Source organism: Olea europaea, chromosome 10 (genome assembly GCF_002742605.1).
Source record: "Olea europaea var. sylvestris chromosome 10, O_europaea_v1, whole genome shotgun sequence".
Lineage (NCBI taxonomy): Eukaryota > Viridiplantae > Streptophyta > Magnoliopsida > Lamiales > Oleaceae > Olea > Olea europaea.
The window spans coordinates 2625807-2633379 of NC_036246.1; the positions used below are offsets into that span (position 1 = coordinate 2625807).

General features: G+C 37.6%; 1 pseudogene; it reads left to right on the forward strand.

The window, feature by feature from the left end:
• The first annotated feature begins 723 nt into the window (after window positions 1–723).
• LOC111400147 lies at window positions 724–7344 on the forward strand (annotated as a pseudogene).
• Window positions 7345–7573: the final 229 nt, after the last annotated feature.

Sequence of the window (7573 nt, forward strand, 5' to 3'; positions counted from 1 at the left end):
GGTCCCAAGCCCGGATAAAGGAGGAGGGTTTATATTTTATTAACTTTAAAAAGAAATAAAAAAAATATTTTTTGTAAATGTATTTCAAAAAATAATTCGTTTTCATTATATAAATATTTTATACTTTATAAAAAATATTACAAATTACAATATGATGTAAATAAAAAAAATAAAAATTTGTTCTCGTATATGTATTTTTTAACACTTTTTATTTTTAAAACTCTATTCTTTATTAACTTTAAAAAGAAATCAAAAAAATATTTTTTGTAAATGTATTTCAAAAAAAAATTCGTTTTCATTATATAAATATTTTATACGGTTATACCTTATAAAAAATATTACAAATTACAATATGATATAAATAAAAAAAATAAAAATTTATTTTTGTTAAATTATTTGTATTTTTTAACACTTTTTATTTTTAAAACTTTATTCTTTATTTTCTATATATTAAAAAAAAAAATAATAAAATTAGACGAGCCCACGAGTCGAAGCTCGGCTCGGCCCACGAGCTCGGACAAGCCACGAGCTCGTGAGCCGAGCCGAGTTCGCCCAATTTCAATGAGTCGAGTCTGAGCTCGTGGCTCGTTTTCAAGCTCGGCCCACGAGCTCGTAGGCCGAGCCGAGCTCGCCCAATTTCAACGAATCGAACCAGAAACGAGCTAGCACGAGCCGAGCTCGTGGCATTAAGGGCCGAGCCGGCTCGTTGCCAACAATGGGGCCTCCCATGCGTATTTGCTCCCTTTCCCTCAATGTTTTTACTTCCACTTCAATCAAGCTTTTGCCTGAAATTTGTTGCCTGATACCTTTTATTTGAGCTCTTTCCTATCCGACGAACTACGAGTTTCCAATTCTGTCTCATTTCATCCAAAATTTCCCTTTACGAAATTTGCGTGCTTTCAGGAAAATTTCCCTATTTTTCCAGGTATTGAAAACCTCAGATTTAAGCCACATTGCCAAAAACCCCACTTCTTTTGTTTTTGTGCTTCTTTAATTGCAGATATACTATTTCTTATGGGTTTTGGGCAGATCTTGCGCCGGTACTTATGTTTGTGCTTTTTAGGTTACTTGTAATTAAGCCCTCGTTTGAGCCCCATTATAGATAAATTATAATGAGATGAATAGTATTTTTTTGAAAAATGAGCGGTTGAAAAGTTTTTGATTTACGTGTAATATTATTTTATTGAAGATTGTGTGGTTAAAAGTAGGAGAGAGAAAAATCTAATTTAATGTAATGAGGAATAATGGGGGCCAAACACATGCTAAATTTTACTAGCACAGCTTAATTTTGGCAAGTTATAAATAAATTTATTTTTTAAATTTCTCTCTATGTAAAGATATAGTGATTTCACCTCTCTGAAGTAGTGAGTGGATTAAATGGAGCTCAAATTTTATTTAATTTTATTAAATAAATTTTTCCATGATTATAAATAAGCTGATTGTAAGGTAATTCAGAGAAGATTACTAAATTGCATCATAAGCTGAACGTCTTTGGAGCATTTTAGTCCTCTTTGCTCTTTACTTCTGCACTTGGTTTGTTTATGTTATGTAGTAGTTTTTTCTAAGCAATGTGATTTTTGACAGGTAATTAAAATCAGAATGGCCAATTATAATTTGTTGCCTTTTCTCTTTTGTGTATGAGCGATTTTATTATACAAAATACATTATTAAAGTTGCAATTTGCAACTATGTATCAAAGGCTTAATCTTTGGAAGTAATGCAGGATTTCAATTGAGAGATGGCTGTTTCTAGCAGTGGCCTTTAGCAATGGGGAAATCTCCTGGAAAGTGGATCAGGACTGTACTCTTTGCATAAAAGTCCCCCAAGTCTAGTTTATCTAAAGTAAGAATGCTGTTGGCTAGTCTATTATTTTATTTTGTTTTGTCTACAATTTTATGATTGTCTTTCTGGTTGTTTTGAGACAAAAATTTGTGCCCGATTTCAGCTCCCCATTTTAAAAACAACCCTATCTTTTATTAATCCTTGCTTATTATCTGGCGTGCAATGCCTATTGTTCATGGTAAAACAAATGTTGCTTGAATTTTCTGTGAAACACAAATTTCACTGGCCCAGTTGTGTTTGAAGCAGATAATACTTTATCTTCGATTTCTTTGCACTATCCTGGTTTTATTCTGCTGCATCATTGATTCTTTCTGTTTGGGCTGTTTATGATTTATAATTCTTCTTGACATTTCACCTTTCTAATTTATGCATTTGATCATCGGTATTTCTGTTACTGTGTGAGACCAGAGTCCATCACCGAGATATTCTGGGGTTTTATTTGGTCAATGAAAAGTTCAATTTTGGGTCTTTGCAGTTATAGGGCTGTTATTTCTAGTCCTAGTTTCTTTTGGTGGTCTGATTTTATTAGAACGTTTCTTGTACCTAGGAGAGTGTGGAGTTGGATAAAGTAACTGTGGCAACATGCTAAAGTTTATATTCTACATCAAATCTTGTTAGTTTACCAATGTTACTTGCCTACCTTTTGAACTTGTGAAGGCTTTACTTCGATAAAAGTTCTGTGATTTATTTGATTTGTATTTTTTGGGTATTATATCAGTCTGCAATAATGTGTTATGCTAATCCAAGATATTATTCCATGTGAAGAATGTTACTGCTGAGAAAAGGGCTGATGTACCAATGGGAGATCTTGCTGCAAATCTGCTGCTGGTCTCAGATCTGCGATATCAGGTCGATGATAGAGGTGCAAACAATCTGGAATATAAGAAGGGTGCACCGGCCAGCTTGCCATATGAGACTGCTGCTTTATTGCCTACTGATCGAAGTGTGGATTCGCAAGGTATTGATTCATCTGATGATGCTGAAATAAGAAGACAAGTGCAAGCTGCCACAAAGGCACAAGCAGACTTTCGGGGCTACATGGTAATGCTCTCGTGAGTGATATTTCTAGCTAATTGATAATGATGATTTCTAGCTCTATTTGCTTCAGTAAACCTTTCGCAGCCTCCTGTTCTCTTCGCATTGGGTTCAGTTTGCTGGAGCCAGATTCCATTCCTTTCCAGTCAGGGCTGGCTAAATTTTGTTAACTATAGCAATCATAAAACACATTATATGAATGCGCACCACTCTGGTACTGCTTTTTAGAAGATCCCAATCTGGGATGACTTATCTGACAAATTATTATGAAAATTAACAAAAGTATTGCAGATTATTGTTTAGACGCGCGTTGGTTTAATTCTAATTGCAGAATTCTTTTAGTTGGTGTATTTTCTTCTATCAAGCTACTTGGGTTTATTGTGCCTAGAAGAGCAAAACTAAGTGTTCTTTCTTGAAACTTTTTACGGTTTAAAACTTACACATAAGCATCGAAAATCTATCCTCTGTTACCTTGCACAGAAATTGTGACCCTCATCAAATTCATTCAGATTCTACGACTTTTTGGAAGTGCTGAATAAGACAAATTCTGATTTTGTATTAATTTCCACCCTAATGTATTACCTTGGGCTTGTAGTAGGGATTTAACTGCATTCTTTTTCGCCTGTTCTAGCTTCTTGCATCATTGCCAATTTACATGCCCTTGATCCTTCAGTATGATGTGGCCAAGCCAAATTCATCTTGGAACTGGCTTGAGCGTTGGTCATCCTCCCACTTCTGTGAACCACACACACAGATAAAAGAAAACTTTTGATGCAAGATCTCTATGAAAGCAGTTTGGCACGCATATTGTTGGACCAAAGTTGGAGAATCAAAAAGGAGTATTGGAAAGGTTAGTGCTGCAGCTAATGCTGAAAATTGTGCTTTAGCTTCTTTAGAACAATTTGAAAACCTACCCAAGGAAAGTCACTAGTCATCAAACAGAGTCAGTGCAAGAGCAGCCACAAAATGAACTTGAGAGGGTTAAACGGAATCTGAGAAAGGTTTCCGCATCAATGGCAATGGCTTCTGAAAAATCTGAGAAGAAAACTGAGAAGCAACAGTAGAGTCCTAAAGAAGTGTCGAGTTCTGCAGCTCGTAATGTTTTTGAACAAGACATTGTTAGTTCTCCCCCAAAGTTGGCTGATTTGGATGTTGAAGTCGTCGACAAACCAACTTTAGCAGGGGCTCCTTCAAAGCCATCGACAGTGGGTGAGCCAATTGAAGCGACACATGTTAATCATCCTGCATTTGAGCTACATTCCTCAGAAAATTGTGGGAATATGGAGGCACTTCCAGCTGTCTCTGATGAATCGAGTTCTAAGGAAGAACATAATAGCGAAGAGGTGAAAATTGGGAGGATGAAATCTCTTCCAGCGAAGCAGGAATATTCTGAGAATGCTTCCCAGAACACACTGAGCTTGCCAAGTTATATGGCAGCAACTGAATCTGCAAAGCAAAGCTTAGAGCTCAAGGATCTTCTAAGTTTGAAGATGTGGCTGAAAATGAGTGGCATCATTCTTTACCAACTCGTAACAATGGCAAATTGAGCTCATTGTCACCCTAGAGATGGTAAGTGGAGTAATTTTTTAATTTTTTTTTTTTATATATTGCACCTATTTCCAACTTGTCGACTCTTTCATTTTAGTGAATCATTTTTTCTTTTTAGTTGGTCATTTTTCTTATAAATGTATTAAAAAGGTCTATAGCACGTCCATTTGATATTTGTGAAGGGACTATTATTGTGGATAGTTTCCATTTCATGGAACAGGACGAGTTTGTGCTCCTATTTTTATTCTTTTATTTATACCGTGCCTCTTTAGCTTGATAGTAAATGGAATATCTTAGAACTTCTTTTTTGAAAATCTTGGTGAAGATATCTGATGCTACCAAAAATCGTACTTGTTGATTTTTCGAGTTTGAGAACTTTGGATGAGCTCGATTATAGTCTTCCGGTACTTGAAATAAAGGCAACGGGGTGTATTCTCGTCGCCCCTTCGATACTTAAGTCAGAAAGAAAATTATGTGCGTGAGGTTATAAACGGGAGAATAATGAAAACGCATCTGAATAATGTCTAAGGTTGGTATTTATAGGGGTAGGTAGTACATTCCTGATAGAATCGGAATTGGGTGGATGTTCTTATCCGATAGAGTTGTTTGTGAGGAATGTCCTACTCATAATGGAACTGTTTGACTAGTGGTGTTAGAGTTGATATAGAGTCCTTAGGCGTTTATGTGTCTGTTTTTTGGGTATATACATCTCGAAGATCTGTTAATGAACAATGGCCCAAGGACATATTCTCAAGGACAATAGGGGGTGAGTTTCATATTTGTATGAGCACAGTCCTCGAGATACAATCCTCGAGGACTAAAAATAACTCGAGGACATTTTGGCAAAAAAGTGAGGCGGAGCATGTAGGGAGTCCTTGAGCAAAAAGGTCCTCGGGTATGCAATATTGGTATTATCAATGGCCCCGTGCACTCCTCGTAGAGTGCGAACTCTGGGATGGGGTGCACATGAGTTTCAAATACCTCGCTTTAAGTAGCATCGTCAAGAAATATTGGATGACGATAAAGGTCGGCATTGATATGACCGTTGCAGAGAGTGAGCTTGGATGCGTGACACCTGTCTTCAAGGACGGCCATAAATGGCGACCTTTGGCCTCCCGTCCTTTTCACCTATAAATGCTGCTGTTCTTACACTCATTTTTCATTTTTATCCACTGTAAATCTAAGCTCTGCGCGGTTGTGCTCGAGAAAAATACTTTGGAACTTCTCAAGTCGTCGGGTAACTCAAGGTAAGGCTCGAGACTCTAAATTATTCCATAAGCTAGGACTTAAGTTCATTGAGTAATGTCGAGTAGTGAGGGTTGTGATCTATCCAGTAGCTCGAGTAGTATCGAGGATGTAGGTACTTCGATAATACCAATGGCTATTCCTCTAGAAGCTACACCCGAGGCTCAGGTAAATATGATCTTCGAGTATCCCGACGAGCTTTGTAGGCTAAAAGAGTACTTAGCTATTGTCGCGGCTATTGAATATGGCTTTATACCTATTTGTGATGTTAGATCCCCTAGCCCCGAGAATAGAATTGTTTGGGTTCGACGAGGGGAGTTTGTCATTTTTAGGGAGACCCTTAAGGCTGGCTTTAGGTGGCCCATTCATCCCTTTTTATTGCTTTATTCGTCGAGCACTCCATGTGCCCGGGGCAGTTAGTGCCCAATGCCTGGAGAATACTCGTGTATTTCTTTATAGCTTGTAGGTATTTAGGTATCGAGCCCAACGTTGACCTTTGTAAATTAGTATTTGAGCTTAAGAAGCATCCTCGATATACTTGTTTTGGTTATCTCTTGACGATAGGAGGTTTTAAGGTCCTGAGGATGGCGTTCTCTAAAAGGGTGGAGGGAGGGTTGGTTTTATGTTATTGCGCAAGAACCCGACCTTCCTTTCTGGCCTGATTGGGGGATCCCCGACGCCGAGAAGTTCTATGAGGGCCAGGTATATCCAGATGTGTTGGAAGAGCATAGGAGAATGCTGGTGGGTCTCAACCCCCCCTTTTCTCGACCATGAAGGAGATTGGGGAAGAGGTTATAGACCTGGCAAATATTAGAGGCGACGAGGGTAGGGATGTTTCCTTATTTTTGCAAAATAGCTTGATCTTGTGCTCATTCCAAAGTGTGTTTTCTACTCTTGGAGGTATGTCGTTTGATCCTCGAGCCATTTGCAATTTTGTTAAGGGCTGATGCCCATCTATATGGGTAACTTTCGACGAAGAAGAAGAGTAAGAAAAGGCCTTGAGACACCCCACTCGAGCACAGTGTGAGGGGGCCTGGTGAAACATCTCGAGCACAGCCTCAACCCTCGAGCCCATTGCAGCCAAGTCAAAGATCTCCTACTCCTCGAGTCTTACTTCTCGACCTCCTTCTGAGGTAGTCGATCTTGAGGATGACATCGTTCCTTTGGTGAATTCCCTTACCGAGGACTTCGAACGTTGCCACCTCGTTCCCGATCTTGTTTCCAAATACAAGGACGAGGTAAAGCTTGAGGACAGGATGAAGGTCGTCGGGCTCTTCACTATGAAGGTAATCTTCGAACATTTGACTTAAGCTTTCAGTTTCTTCCTCGAGATTAATACTCTTTTATTTTTCTTTTTCAGACGTTGAGTGTAGCTCGAGGACTCTCTCTTCAAGAAATCGAGAAGGCTGATAAGTGTGTTTTTACACACTTATTTAGCACTTTTTGGAACTTTATTATTGATAAAATTGAGTAGATTTCTATTTATAATTGTGTAATTGTTACTCAAAAACCCCGAAAGAAGTATAACGAGCGAAAAGAGAAGGAAAAGGACTTGAAGTGCAATTATGGAAGGGCCTAAATGTAATAAAAGTCAAATTTTTAGGACCAAATTGCACTAAATGAAAGTTGAAGGACCTAATCTGCAATTTCGAGATTTTTTGGTCAACATTTTTATTATTTTATCCTTATTTTATTCTAGATATTTTTAGGATATTTATGTTGTGTCTAATAACATCTTATTTATATATATATATTTTTTCTTTTAGTTTTATTTTCTTTTGTTAATTTTAGTTTTATTTTGGGAATCAAGTGGATATAGCAAGGAGATCATTAAGGAAAGCTTGAAGAATACATTGAAGGATTACAATTCGTATTTAAAAGGGTCTTATCTCAACTTTTGTAT